Source organism: Poecilia reticulata, chromosome 13 (genome assembly GCF_904066995.2).
Source record: "Poecilia reticulata chromosome 13, P_reticulata-male-v2, whole genome shotgun sequence".
Lineage (NCBI taxonomy): Eukaryota > Metazoa > Chordata > Actinopteri > Cyprinodontiformes > Poeciliidae > Poecilia > Poecilia reticulata.
Window position 1 is genome coordinate 30,226,201 of NC_088842.1, and position 16,220 is coordinate 30,242,420.

The 16,220-nt window shown below is 36.5% G+C and overlaps 1 long non-coding RNA gene across 1 annotated transcript; it reads left to right on the top strand.

The window, feature by feature from the left end:
- Positions 1 to 734: 734 nt before the first annotated feature.
- On the top strand, positions 735 to 15,035 carry LOC145554693 (uncharacterized). Its single transcript, XR_014090677.1, has 3 exons — positions 735 to 975; positions 12,322 to 12,476; positions 14,932 to 15,035. It is a non-coding gene; the product is annotated as an uncharacterized LOC145554693 (long non-coding RNA).
- The last annotated feature ends 1,185 nt before the right edge of the window (positions 15,036 to 16,220 follow it).

Sequence of the window (16,220 nt, forward strand, 5' to 3'; positions counted from 1 at the left end):
CATTGGACCTTTTTATTTTGTCTCTTTAAAAGGCAATATTATGTAAAATCAACTGTTTTGAGCTTTACACCATGTTATAATGTTATTCCCTCATTGAAAACATATGCAGTGTTGCCTTGATTATTTTCATGCATGTTTGAGAAATCACTTAATCTCCATGGCAACTTCCCCGCTCATCTCCTTCAGACTAGCCAGCAGCAATTAGCAAACACCTGGTGCAACTGAGCGTCTGCTGATCTCATCGTATGAGCTACTTCTCAGTATAACGCTGGTAAAAGTAGTCATATTGAGAAACTACAATACAAAAAAAATATAAAATTTTAAATAAAATATAGATCTTAGCACTCTAGTATTGATGCTATCGTATCAATATTACCAATATTTTAGGTCGATCCACGTCCTCTAATTTCTGCAGATGACAGTTTATACAGATACAATAAAATGTTTTTATTATATACATTTGTTATTATAGATATGTTATATTCCTTTTTTCTTTTTTTTTTTTACTAAAAACATATTTATAAAAGTCACATACTGCAGCTTTAAGAGTTAAGAATGATGTACTAGAAGTGAAATAGTGTTTCCCTTCCTTTAACAATCTATAGGAGCAGCAGGACTCTCGGCAATCTGCTGCTCTGGCGCATTCAGGTATCCTAAATGTAAATTACATAAAGACATATGACTGCTTTCCATACATCCTTCATAATATGGAACCGGGCTGCGGTGACGTAAGCAACAGGTTGATTGGAACGTCTCGCGGCCGCCTCAGTGCCTGCAGTTCCACTCTGTGCCCAGGCTGAGCGCGTGCGGTGTGTACCATCCTCACTCTGGGAGCTGCACTGCTGCACGCGACCGCTCACTGCAGAACGGCTCGTGACTCAGAACGGCGTTTAAAAACTCCAACGGCCGAAAAATAAGGAACCGACGGCTGGACGGAGCGGGACGGAGCGTCGGCCATCAGCTACCCGGCAGCTGGTAGGAAACATGTCAGCCTCGGTTTTAGTTGTCGGTTAATATCCGAGCTGAATATTTGGCAGGCAGCGGCTCTGTCTCAAAGGTTTAGATGGATTCTGCTGAATTTACTTTGTTTTTCCGTCCTCATTTTATTTAAAGGACAACCTGACACCCCCTTTTAGGCATAAAAGTCTGTTTTAGTATAATTGCCATAAATCTCTGACAGCACCACCAGCAGAGTTTAACAGCTTTATGCTCAAATACAGGATAATACTTTGTGTACATCTGTAGGAGCTCTAGATAATCATTACTTTGTGACACTGAATCATGTTTTTGATTAGAAAAACAAAGTATTTTTCCTTCCAGGTATGTATATAAGTATCGGGACATCTAAAATGATTTTAAAAAAATACTTATTCAACTGTTAATAAAAAAGCCAAAATTGGCTTTATTCTATCTAACAAAAGTACACAGATGGAAATAAGGATGAAAGGTGACCAACCAAAGACAAATCCTCTCCTATTCCTTTATGACTTGCATTGTTATCTGCATTTAACCTGAAAAAGATATATTAACCTCTAAGGTTTAACAAGATGCCATTTTTTACGATGCTCTTATTGTTTCCCAGTTATTATTACATTTCTCCTCCTTATATTACATTTATTTGATGCCATTCTGCTATAAATCACTGCCTGTCTTAGTGGGTTTTATCAGACTTTTAATTCTGTAAAAGTGATATTTTGCAAAAATCTGTGCTCTATTTTTTTTCAGTGTTCAGTAAAAAAAATGCAAAAGTTAATAAGATCAATGGCGCTCCAATCAAATGGGCAGTGATTGGATTTTTTTCTGTTCATAACTTGCATCAAAAATTAAAAGCAGTCACTTTTTCTTTTTCTGCCTCAGAGCTTCGGCATGCGTTTTGCTTTCTGCATTGTAAAGTCAGATGAAAGATGAGCTTTCAAAAACCTAATAATCCCTTTTATTCAAACTCAAGGCTTCTATCGAGAAGCCTGCATCACTTTTCTTTCTTGGGAAAAAAAAAATTGCATAACTGTTTTTGTATAATTCATGATGCTTAGAAAGAAAATTAAACATAGCAGCAGGTCATCCTCAAAGAAATCTGGAAATCATTGCATCTTTATATCAGATTGTATAATTTCCACAAAACATGTTCTATATCTGTATAAAAATTTGAAAACCAAAGTATTTATGATTAGTTTTATTAATCAGTTGTTTCTGTTGTTTCCATAGTTTAAGTGACAATATATGGCTTTTGGGCGTATGAGGGATGCTCTCAGTGTTATAATTTCATTTAAAAAGGTTTTTGGTTTTCATGTATACATATTTTTTTTATTTTAAGAGTTTACAGTCTTCATGCTGCCTGTAAACATTAAGTCAGTCCTTCGTAAACCCAGCTTCATGTCATCGTGTTGCAGAGTTCAGATTTGGTCTCATCTTGATTAGATTGGTTTTATTACTCTGAATGAATCGTCCCACAGGGCGAACACTCGGTCCAGGAGCGAAGGTAATTAAATGATCTGGAATTTAGTTTTTTATTTAAGCTGCTTACTGGCTTCATGATGACACTGTAAAGAAGCAGCTTCATAAATAAATCATGTTAATTTGACATATCTATTGTTTGAAGTTGTTTTAAAGCTAAGCCACATGATTTGTTTTGTTTTTAGAACGTTAGAACGTTCTGCAGATTTCTACTTTAACCACTTTTTATACTATATTAGAAATACGTTAAAATATGCAAATAAACACATAATTTAATTCCCTTTTTAATTGGAAAATAAATGTTTTATTACCTAAAATGTAATAATTTAGCATTCCCTTAGTGCAGTGGTTCTTAACCTTTTCTGAGGTACCGAACCCATCAGATTCATATGCGCCTTCACTGAACCCTTCTGTAGTGATATATATATATATATTTTTTCCAAATTCAAGACATCTCATCTCTGAGAACAGTTCTTCAAAATATAGTCAGTGTTTTCAGTTGAGCCGACTGTCCAGGAACGACCCAAGGTATTTAAAATTTACCACAGTGTCAACAGGTTGGCCATCGAGAGAAACTGGAACCACTTTAAGGTCTTGTTTAGATTATTTAATTAGCTCTACATTGTTAAGAGAATGAAAAATTAATAATAATAATACAGACTTTGCGGTATTCTGATTTAATAATGTAATTATATTAGTTGTGTTACCACCCTCACGCCACTAGAGGCAGTAGCAACCCCGAAAAGATGCGACTAAGGAGCAGATTTAGAAGTACACCGAAAGCTACAGAATTTGGTAAAAACTGTGAGTTTTGCTGAAGTAATTAAAGACACAAGTTCAAATCCATGCTGAGAGTGGAGCTCCTTTAATCAGGGCTCCTCCACAGCTCTGATTGGCTAAGCAATGTAACGTGATCCTCTGATTGGCTAAGCAATGTAACGTGATCCTCTGATTGGCTAAGCAATGTAACCTGATCCTCTGATTGGCTAAGCAATGTAACATGATCCTCTGATTGGCTAAGAAATGTAACCTGATCCTCTGATTGGCTAAGCAATGTAACGTGATCCTCTGATTGGCTAAGCAATGTAACCTGATCCTCTGATTGGCTAAGCAATGTAACGTGATCCTCTGATTGGCTAAGCAATGTAACGTGATCCTCTGATTGGCTAAGCAATGTAACCTGATCCTCTGATTGGCTAAGCAATGTAACGTGATCCTCTGATTGGCTAAGCAATGTAACCTGATCCTCTGATTGGCTAAGCAATGTAACGTGATCCTCTGCAGCAGGTGACGGCAAAGCGGGGCGTCATCACGACTTTACACAAGTGTGTCTTTACCTCCGCGGCAGAGGCCGCGGAGGTACAGTATTAGTTTAATTACAGCTCTGTCTGTGTTGTTCTTTCAACCAATGACCTTTTTTAGAGTCTGTATACTTCAGTTAACAATTAATCAATTACTAAATTAGTTAATGATTATTTCAAGAATCAATTTGCCTTGATTAATGGGATTAATCGTTTCAGTCCCAGTAGAGAATCATTTAAAATTATAGTTTTATTGCAGTAACTTAATCTTACATGGAAAAATTTGACGAAAAAAAAAGCATTTTAGTTTTTCTAAGGTGTTGGATTGGTGGAAGTGAACGCCGAGCGAACCAGAGACCGCTCCAAAAGCAGGAAGCGAACTACAGCGCAGAGCATTCTGGGTAAAAACAACCAAAACAAACACAGGAGTCTAGTGGGAGAAAAAAGTTTTTATTGTTTTTTTTATTTCTGTAGTTTATGTGATGGTTTCAAGACCTAAGTTGTTATTTTAACTTCAGTGTCCAATCCTTTGGTGAAAAAGGTGATTATATTCATATTTCACAACATTAGTTTTATTTTGAAAGCTGTATGTGAAAGAAAACTAAATGTTCTCTGAGACATATCATTTATATTTTGTTTTAAACGCTGCTGTGGCATCGCATCAGGGTTGTTCTCATCTCCACATCCACAGTTGTTCCATCATCTTTGTAAATTGCAGTAATGATCCTCACACCTGCACAGAAAATTTGGCTTGATCATCATCTGTTAAAACACGGGGCATTCGTCATTATCATCTTCTTCATGGGTGTTAGGAATGGTGTTGGTTGTTTGCTGTGCTGAAGTGTTACTGGGAGCTGTGGTGTGATGCGTTTGGACAATGGGTGGACAGCAGAGCTGACTGGTCCGGATACAAAGAGATGCATTGTTTAGTCTTTTCTGCTCTAAATCCACCTTTCTGCCTACAGTATCATTCTGTTGTATCTACTCACCAGTACACCCAGTAAGCTGATGTCCAGTTAGTCTTTTAGTGTTTACTATTAAGTCTTACTATTCAGGTTATATTTACTTTATTTTTGTGTCATTGGTGCTACTTATTGGACATTTGGAGAAGATTTATCAATGCAAACTTTTATTTATGTTTAGTTGTTTTTTTCTTGCTGCCATTTCATAGAATAATCAAGTAACTTTGTTGCCTTCAGTTTTTATAAAATGTGATATAAATATCAAATGTAACTTAAAAGAAAATTGATTTTAAATCACAACTGTGTCTGATGAAATTGGCTTCTGTCTCTTTAAGAAGCTCCTAATCTTTCCCACAATCACAACAATGCTTCTCCATGAAGCCATTTACAACGGTTCTTACTTAGGGATTCATGTGATCAAGACAGCAGCTGCGTTTCCGTCACAAATATGTCGAAAACTTTGTTGATATTCTATATGCCAAAAAAATTTAATTTCTCAGTTTGGTGTTTCTTTTAAATAAGAAATGCAGTTAAATTCACATGTTAGTTTGTTCACTCGATAAGTCGTTAAAAACACGCCGTGCCATCATCCTCCTGCCACTTCCTGTCGTTTTCTTCTTCGTGGTTTTCGCCAGTGGCGACGTCCTGTTGCTCATCATGTGACTCACGTTTCCATGGCAGTTTTATGAAACAAACTGATTTCCCACAGCCAAGAAACCACCGTTTGATCAAAAACCGAGGTTTTGGAAATTCCTGTGTTTCCATTAAGCAAATTTATTCAAAATGTCAAATTGTGCAATTATACGGTTAATGGCAGCGCAGCTATTAATGGCTTGTAATGGTATTAAAATATTGTAGGAGGGAAGTCATATTAAAATACAAACTATTCTGCTTAATTGAGTCAATATTGTCCACTTGAAAATGTTGATAACATTATAATGAAGTAACAAAAAGTTAATTACTGCAGCTCATTACAACAAAACAAGTCTTTGCTGCAAACCAAACTTAAAGTAGGTGACAGGTAGGCCTGTCACAATAAGCAATAAATCAATTAATCACATGATAAATTAAAACGAGCTCAATTTCTATTTGCATTATTTATCGTTTTTCTCTCTTTCTATCAAAAACTGGATGACAAAAATCTATAAAAATTTGGTCAACAAGGACAGCTGTTTTTGCAGAGACATAATTTGTTGTATTTGTTGTGTCTGTTTTTGTTTATTTATTTTGGATATTTAAAATTTCTTCTAGTTTCAGTGTTAAATATTCATTAGAAATTAAAGTTTGATATTTGAGAATGTGTTCTTGCATTATTATACCATTGTTACCATTATATTACTTGAAAATGGTCTCAAAACAATAAAGTTATTGCTTATTGCAGTAGCTTCTGGGACATTTGATCGTCCAGTAGTTTGTTTCCTGGACAGGCGGAGCTTTAGGTGTGTTTCAGTAACTCCTTCACTCTGCATACATCCAGGCACAACATCACTTTCTTCCAGTGTGAAATTTGCTGCATGAAAACAGGAAAACCCTTCGGAGCGTCTGTTTTAGTTTTTTTTCACACCACAGTAAGACTGGCAGGTTGTTTGTCCTCAGAAAACTTGAGCCTCTCATTTCTGAGCTACTTTGCATTCCTTTATGTAACTCTAGATTTCCCCAAAGGATCATAAAAGTTTAATCCAAACCCAGAAACCTCTGTTACGCAGCTGTGATTAATTGGCTGAGTTAAGAGACGCTTCGTAAACTCTGTAGGGATTTAAATGTGTCTCTCTGCTGGGCATAAGTTGCACTTTTAACTTTTGAATTAAAATCAGATCTTAATAAGATGCAAGTGAGCTGATATCTTGGTTTCCACTCCTGCTTTTGGGCTTCCTAGCATATATGCTAATGGCAGAGAATAATGTGACGTTAATAGTTTCCCGTGTCAGCCTCTAGATTCCCGTCCCAGTGAACTGGTGTTATGTTTCCAGTTATACTGGATTCTGTTGGGTTATAATTTCTTCTTGGCAGAGACGCGCTGCAGTCAGCGATTCTGTCAGATGTACCAAACCCAATCAGCCGACTGAAACATGACGGATCTGTTTCCTAAAACGGGATGGAAGGAAAATAGTTTGTGATCTCTGTCCTAATTTTTACTGATGTACATGACAGATGGCAAACCTGTGACCTCAAGGCTGTGACTGCGCAGGCTGACAGTCTTAAATTAGTCTAAAATTAAGGCCTTAAAATGTCTAGGGTTATAGATATGTTATAGATATGTTAGAGGATTAATATTTAGTTGTGACAGATCTAAAAAAATGAAAACTGACCATTAGTTGCTTTTGAGGTTTTATTTATTTCAATCTTTTGCAGCAGAAAAAGTCAACAAAATGAAGTGGATCTGCTGGCTGATGACCTTGAAGGTCTTTTAGTTTTTGACCCACATTGAGTCACGTAGAGGAGAAATAAAGTCTTTGTCCTCAGAAAACTAATCCACACTTACGGGAAACTAGATCAAGGATTTTGTAAAGTAGCACATTTGAGAAAAACAGCCATTGTTGATTTTGTTGATTGTTGAAAGAACCCATCACTAAAATGTGTAGAAACTTTTTATTTTTCCTTCTGTACCATCTTGTCGTGTCTCACATTGATTAATAGTTTCACTGTGGGGTTTTTATAGTTCTGCTCCATGTTTTATTAATATTATGTAAATTTTGGCAACACTGAGGCAGATAAGGTGTTTAAACAACTGATAATTTGTGATTTTGTAGATTTTATTAAGATTGAGACTAAATTATTCAGCATGATTATTTCCCGTCCGTTAGTCTCTGTTTGCTCACAGCTTGCAGAGAAAACGACAATAACAATACTTTTAGTCATCCTATATCTGTGTGTGTGCATCCTGATTATAGATGGTCTGTTCTTAATATTCTAAGAGTTATTCTTTATAAAATATACCTTTTTAACCCGAGTTGCCTCCTCTCCCCGTGTTGCCGGGACCAGAGCAGCGTTGCTGTGTCAAACTCTGATACTGCAGATCTTCAGCTGGTTTCCTGAGCTCAAAGACCTCAGAGCTCTGTCTGCGTTTATCTGCCCTGCAGTAGCTTTGGATTAGGGCTGAAACGATTAATCGTGATTAATCGATTATTAAGATAATCGTCAATTAACTTGGTAATTAATTAATCGCTAACTGGAGTACATAGCTTTTTAAAAAGGCCATTTGCTGAAAGGACAACACACTCAGAGCTGTAATGAACCTGAAAATGTACAAAAATATTTACATTTTGCATTAAAATAAATTTGTTCTAGTCAAGTTTTAGCTTCACTTGATTCAATTTCAGTTAGAAAAGTCTTCTATGAAGCATGTGTTTCTATCCAATTATCAATCAATCAATCAAAAAGATAATCAACTGCAAGGATTTTTCCAAATGTTGATTTTAAAGTATTTTTTAGCTGATCAAGCGTTCACTAAATGAATGCTATATTACTGCATTTTAGTCAATAAAATGTTTATATTCTTCTAAAAAGAAAATATTTTTTTTATTTTTGTATTTTTCAATGTATTTCTAACATTACATAAAATAATCTTAACTGATTTCAGTACAAAATCTGCTGAATGTGCTTCTTTTTTTAATCCGATTGTCAGAATAATCAATTACTAAAAAAATTGTTATTTGTAGCGTTTCTTAGGAATCTTCTGTGATTTAATCATCCAGTTGATCTGTTTGAGCTGTGAATCATGGCTGGATTTATGTAGTTTAGCTGTTAATTATTCAACACACTAACTGAGTGATGCAGATTATCCGTTCCAGATTATTTCAGTTTGAGTCCAAGCCTGTAATGTTCCATTAATTACAGCGAAGGTGTATTTAATAGAATTAATGATTATTAATTCCAGAATGAATTTAAAAGAGTTGATGGCTGAGAAGAGGAATGATATTCTGTAGCAGTCTGTGTTACAGCAGCTCTGAAAAAGCCTCTGACTGACTCACAGAGCAATCCTTAGAACAAAACCAGATTATTATTTTTTTTTACCACCTTTTTGTCGTAAAGCAAATTTTCATGCAAAAATAATTTCTTTAATGTTCATACATAATGACTGTGTGATTCAGTTTGCTGAAAAAAACTCAGGTGAGACTGTAAGAGGTGCAGTTCCTGCAGTTCCTCCTCAGGTTTTGCTCACACTGTAGCTATAAACTCCAATGGATTAAAAAATATAGTTCAAAAAACTATAATCAGTACTTATATTTAAGAACTCACTGATGCGGAGTACTGATACAAGTACTTATTAGTGTCCTTACAATTAATTTTTGAATTATTTGTTTGAAATATTCTGTAGTGTAGAATAATTTTCTAAGCAGATTGAAGAAGTTTGTGAAAAACTAGTCAGTCACCCTGCAGTCATTTTAAAATTTTAGTGTCTAAATATAAAAAGAGACGGCTTGTCAGTTTTATTTCTAAAAAAAAAAAAAATTATATATATATATATATATATATATATATATATATATATATATATCTCACTGCTTTCTGCTGGTGTTGCAGATAAGATGCATTGTCATTTTTTTAATGTAGCATGAAAAACTAGAAGGAAAAAAGCTGTAAGAGTACATTTTTAAGGCATTATGTCTGTTATATCTAACATTATTAAAACACCATAGAGAGAAAGTAATAAAGTGAAACAGTAAAACGAACTGGCTGCAAAAGATTGGAGAACCTCCGCAGCGACATGAATATTTAATCTGTTTTTTAGAGATCCTCTCTTCTCGTCTGTCCTCTCCTTTCACTTTTTGTCCTCTTGAGATGATATATTTGCCGGTTTGCTCACACAGCCGTCTCCTCCTAAATGTAAGGAACGGCGTCTATTTTTACCTAAAGTATGCCACTGCTCCTTTCACGTCCTCACCTGTTGAGCTCCTGACCCATTTTGTGTCCAGCTTTCTAACACAATGAGCATCCAAGCTGAAATAAAGCTGAAAAAAGCAGCTGACGCACACCCAGAGACACAATATCTGGTCAAATAATTATGGTGGATTTTATTGTTTGGACGGAGGTGAAGCATTATTTATGCACACCTGAGTTATTGTTTTTGTCTTTTCTCTCTTTCTACCAAAAACTGGATGATGAAAGTCTTCAGTCTGCTGTTTTGGTCTCAACCAGCCAACATTTTTGTTTACAGACTTCATAATTCATTTGATTTGTTCTTTCTGTTATTTTATTTATTTATTTTTGGATGTTTAAAATGTTTTTCAGTCCCAGTGTAAAATGCTCCTTAGATTTTAACATTTATTTATCTTAGAGAAAATGTTCTTGGATTATATTACTTGAAAATGGTCTCAAAACCTTATCATTCACAACCTTATCATTGAAGTTATTGAATGTATCAGGATTTATTGTGATGGGTCGAGACGTCCGCATGACAATATTTTATTTAAGCCCGTGGTTCTTTACCTGGGGTTCGGTGAGTCGGTCTCAGGGGTTCGGCAGAGCCTCTGCCGCGGAGGTAAAGACACACTTGTGTAAAGTTGTGATGACGCCCCGCTTTGCCATCACTTGCTGCAGAGGATCACGTTACATTGCTTAGCCAATCAGAGGATCACGTTACATTGCTTAGCCAATCAGAGGATCACGTTACATTGCTTAGCCAATCAGAGGATCACGTTACATTGCTTAGCCAATCAGAGGATCACGTTACATTGCTTAACCAATCAGAGGATCACGTTACATTGCTTAGCCAATCAGAGGATCACGTTACATTGCTTAGCCAATCAGAGGATCACGTTACATTGCTTAACCAATCAGAGGATCGCGTTACATTGCTTAGCCAATCAGAGAATCGCGTTGCATTGCTTAGCCAATCAGAGTTGTGGAGGAGCCCTGATTGAAGGAGCTCCACTCTCAGCAGGGATTTGAACTTGTGTCTTTAATTACTTCAGCAAAACTCACAGTTTTTACCACATTCTGTAGCTTTCGGTGAACTTCTAAATCTGCTCCTTAGTCGCATCTTTTCGGGGTTGCTACTGCCTCTAGTGGTGTGGGGTGGTAACACACCTAATATAATTACATCACTAAATCAGAATACCGCAAAGTCTGTATTATTATTAATTTTCCATTCTCTTAACAATGTAGAGCTAATTAAATTATCTAAACAAGACCTTAAAGTGGTTTCAGTTTCTCTCGATGGCCAACCTCTTGAAATTGTGGCACATTTTAAATACCTTGGGTCGTTCCTGGACAGTCAGCTCAACTTTACTGAAAACACTGACTATATTTTGAAGCACTATTCTCAGAGACTCTACCTTTTAAGAATTATTGATGTTGGGGTGACCCAACTAGAGTCTAGTTGGGTCACTCATGGGTCACTCATGTCTTGAATTTGGAAAAAAAAGTTATTTATCACTACAGAAGGGTTCAATGAATGCACATATGAATCTGATGGGTTCGGTACCTCAAAAAAGGTTAAGAACCACTGATTTAAATTGAGAAAAAGTTTTATTTTAATGTTCTTAAAAAGTTTTTCTCCTCCTCATATTTTCATTTTAACTTTTTGATCAGCTAATTGCAGGACTGAAAACCAGACAGTGACAGGCTGAATATAATTTTACTGGCTGTTCAGCGCGTGGAGCGGAGAAGCGGCGGGTTTCCTCCTCCTCCTTGTCCTCGTCCTCCTCCTCCTCTTCCAGCCGCGTCTCATGAGACACATTCTGCTTTCTTTGTGTCCCCGTCACATATTCAGACTCTGGCTTTTATCAATCCATCTGCCTCTTTCTTATTTACCCCCGCCGCCCTCCATCCTTTTCACAGCAGCAGTAATAACGAAGCTGATGTCACCGTTGCCATGGCAGTGGTGTGAAAACTTGGCTGCTGGATGCGACTTGGGCCTCCCGGCTTTACGAGGAGAAAACAGTCGCAGCACTTACTGATCGTCTGGACGGTTTTCTGGAGGATAAATCAGGATCTAAAAGAATTAAATTAGTTTGGACCAACTGTTTTTATTCAAATAAATGCTAAGACAAAAACATTTTCAACTGAAATATATGAAAACATACTGAAGTGATAGATATTTATGGTTTTGTGTTTATGAATCTATTTATCAGCCTTGCCAACTGATATGAAGAAGATTTAAGTTTTTTGTTGTTTTTTTTACATACGCAGTTTAGTTGTCAGCAAATTACGGCACTATGTTAATGCCCAAAATGCTGGCAGCAAAAGTTGTGATAAAACATCCGAATCAGTTGGTTGTTCAACAATAATTGAATATTTTGAAGATGGGATCTACTGTTGAACTAAAACTAAAACTTCTACTAATAAAAACTAGGCGCTATTTAACTAATAAAACCTAACAAACACACTCTAAAAACTAATTCAGATTGACTGAATTAGACAAACAAAAAGCCACAATGAACTAAGAGTGAACTATAATGAAAAACCAGAACTATTATAACCGTGGTCTGGACTGGAAATAATCAGTTATCAGGTCCTGTGGGTACAAAACAAGCCCAAATCATCACACCTCCACCACCGTGCCTAACAGTTGTCTGACATGTTTTTTCTGAAAGCCTTAAATGTGTGAATCTATTTGCCCAGTTGCACATATTAGCATGTCTAATGTGTCTCCTCTGCAGGCGGAGACGCCGTGTTGGAGAGTCTCTGCCCTCGTCTCCTGCTCCACCTCGACCCCGTCTCCGTCTCTGTGATGCCGGGCTGTGGGTGAGTCTGAACCCGCAACCAGACTGAAGCTGGGGAAGCTAAAGGTGGTGCGGCGGCAGCTGCTGCAAAGGTACAGAACCTCCCAGCGTTAATGCTGAACGTTGTGTGTTCCTGTCATGTTTACCAACATCATTTAGCTTGAGCACGTTTAAGCTAATTTCATTCAATTAGATTAGATTTTAAGGGGCACTATTATGTAAAAGTAACTTTTTTTAACTTTATATTGTGTTATATTGCTTTGATTCTTTCATGCGTTTTGAGAAATCCTTTAATCATGTAAAAAATCAGGTTCGTTTGAATGTAGAAATGGTTTTCAGTTGATTTTATTCAGAAGATTATCAGTAATATTTGACATCACACTAGTTGTTCTAAACAGAAAACTTTTGTTTTCAGAAATTATATATTTTATTGTGATTTTCCTATCAGAAATTAACTTATTTTTGGAGAGGAATAGAAAATACATTAAATTCAGTGAATTTAAACAGATTGTTTAACCACAGATTGACGTTTTCAAGCCTTTGTTTCTGTTCATTGTCATGAAGTTTTGCTTAGCAGCTAAAGATAACATGATTAAGATTAAAATATTACATCAGACCAATTAAAAAAAACATTTTTAATGCAGATGTATGTTTCAGTTTACTGAAAAGTATGTTTAATACCCAAATAAAAGTTGTTTTCAAAAGTTTAATCTCACTGAAGTTTTCTAACGTATTGAATCTGATTGTAGATCTGCCAGAGGCTTGAATAATTTAGTGTCAGTAAATCTTATGAGAAGTTCACATTAGAAAATGTTTTGATGAAGAACATTTTCTCCTCCTCACCAGAGGAATGAGTCACGCTGCACCAACATAATCTCATTATATTTTCTAACTTGTCTGAAAAAACTTGCAGTTCTCTAATGAAACGTTACGTTTTGTCATAATGAAACACTTCTGGCTGTTTGTAGCTTTTAATAGATCACTGCAGTCGTAAAGCTGAGCCGAATGTTTTCAGGTTAGTTTCTAAATCCATTTTTATCCACATTCATCTGAATAATTTAGTTTTAAGGCTTATTAGTTTCCCTCAGCCGTATCCATAAATGTGGTTTTATTTGCTTGCAGTGATTCTGGAAGTTTTGGTGCAGAAACTAAATATATGATAAATATTAAACACGGTGGCTTCTGTTGCTTTTTCACCATTTTACCTAAACGTTCACATCTTGTGGAAAGTTTTTTTTTTTTTACTTTTGTCACGTTTTCCAACCTTAATCTGGTAAGAAAATAAAAACATAGCGCACTTGTCTTGTCCTGAAATAAAATACTAAATAAAACTTCAGGAATTTCTAGTTACTCTGTTATCGTACAAATGCTAAAATCTATGTTTGTTTACATTTTGTGAAGAAGGAAGTTGACCTCAGTGCCTTCTGCAAAAACACAAAATCTCAGCAAGTACTTTTGTCTCATTTCTCAAATATCTTAGTTTTGTCTTAATTCAACTCTACGAACTTATAAGTAACTTTTCAGCAAGATATAGGAGCTTTTTTTAACGTTAATAATTCTTTAATATCGATGAAAAATTTCTAGTTCCTCTGGCAGATTATTTCACTAAAACAAGAATTTTTCTCATGTTATATGTGAAATAATCTGCCAGTGGAACTAGAACTTTTTCATCGATATTAAATAATTATTTAGTTAAAACAAGCTGCAGTATCTTGCTGAAAAGTTACTTATGAGTTAGTTTTGTCTCATTTCTAGTGTTTTAAGATATTTGCACTAGAAATTAGACTAAAATTACTTTGTAAGATTTTGCAGCATTTTTTACGTTGTGTCCTTCAGTGACTCTTGGTTCAGCGCCCCCGCAGGCAAGGAGGGGAACATCCATCCATCTATTTTCTAACACCCTTGTCCCTCAGTGGGGTAGGGAGGGTTGCTGGTGCCCATCTCCAGCTAGCGTACCGGGCGAGAGGTGGGGTCACCCTGGACAGGTCGCCAGTCTGTCAGCGCAATACAGAGACACACAGGACAAATAACCATGCACACACACACACACACACACCTAGGGACAATTTGGAGAGGCCAATTAACCTGACAGTCATATTTTTGGACTGTGGGAGGAAACCGGAGTACCTGAAGAAAACCCACGCATGCACAGGGAGAACATGCAACTCCATGCAGAAAGACCGGAAATCGAACCCAGAACCTTCTTGCTGCAAGGCAACAACTCTACCAACTGCACCACTGTGCAGCCCAAGGAGGGGACCAGATTTGTTAATTAGTCTAGTTTGAAACAGTGCAGTGTGAAAGTGAACCACATTAGCTGAAACACCTTTAGCCGTAGTTTTCTAAATGCTATCCATCTTTTTCACTTTTTATCCTAACAACAAATCTCTCCAAATAAGCCATGTCTAATTTCAACCATAAATTCCTGAAATAAAGTTGTAATATTTTTCTCCCTAAAAGCCCCCAGTGCTGATCTATGTCTGTTTGTCTGCTGTTTTTCTGTCCACGTCAAAACGTTGATTTCTGGCTGGTTTCTGGTTGCACCAGGTATGAACACCAGCCGTTTGTGTCCTGCCTGGCTGGACTCTATGGCTGCCAGTGGAGGAGATACCAAAGAGCGCGGGCGCAGCCCGGAGAGTGCTGCTGCAGCAAGGTGAGCGTCCTCACACAGCAGCGGATAAAAACAGTCTGGCTGGCCTGCTGATGGAGCACCGAGTATCGATTCCCCGGCTGGTTTCCCTCAGTCCAGCCTGCTGAGTTGGTCACAGCTCTTTCTATGACGAGATTATCAGCACTTTGTCAGCTGTTATCAAGCCTGCTGTTTCTGTGTGCATAATGCAATCTGCTGTGTCCGCCTGAGTCTCCAGCTGCGTTTCCATTACAAATGTGCACAAAACTTTGTCGAAAAAACACAATTTCTCAAGAAACGCAATTAAAATTACACGTGAATACGTTTGTTCACCTGATAATTCATTAAAATCACGCAGCCTCTAACCACTTCCTGTCATCTTCTTTGCCGTCTCCCCCAGTAGTAGCATCTGGATGCTAATCCCATGATTCATATGATACGAAAACAGAGTTTCCATTGCAGTTTGTGAAACACTAATTTAGATACAGCTGAAAAAACCTGCCAAATACTAAACCCATAAACTTTATATCGAAAACTGAGAGTTTATTTGAAACTGGCGTGTTTCCATTAAGCAAATGTATTTTTGCAATTCCAGTTTGTGCAATTTTATGGTAAATGGAAACGCAGTGAGTTGTTTTACATTAGAATATTACCAGAACCAAACATGAGTTTCCACCTCAAACTAACAGCAGTGAAAGTTATTAATGAGTTAAAGTTGATTTAATATTAACATTAAAATTTCAACCTAAAGATAAGTTTAAATTTGTAAACCATATGTGGTGTATATATTTGGGACTAAAAACACACTCATGACTCTGTTTCAGGTGGAGTGCGGCAGCTTCGGGCTCCTGATCCTCACCTTCTTCCTGAGTTTTGTTTTTCTTTATTTCTGGAGCGAAGCTCAGAACGACTACAATGACTTTGACTGGTGGGTCTCAGAACAGCAATTACTGAACTTTTACCATCAAAAAGCATCAGGATTTCCTGTAGAGTCTAAACTACAATTTACCACATGGTTTAATATATAACAAGATATTTTCCCCATGTTGTAAGTGAAACAATCTACCAGTGGGACTGAATTTTTCATCAATATTAATGAATTATTGGCTTAAAACAAAAAAACATAACATCAGCCTCTATATTTGAAAATCAAGATTTTAACAAAAATGTTTTTTATTTCAGAAAGTGAAAATCCAATATTCTTTAA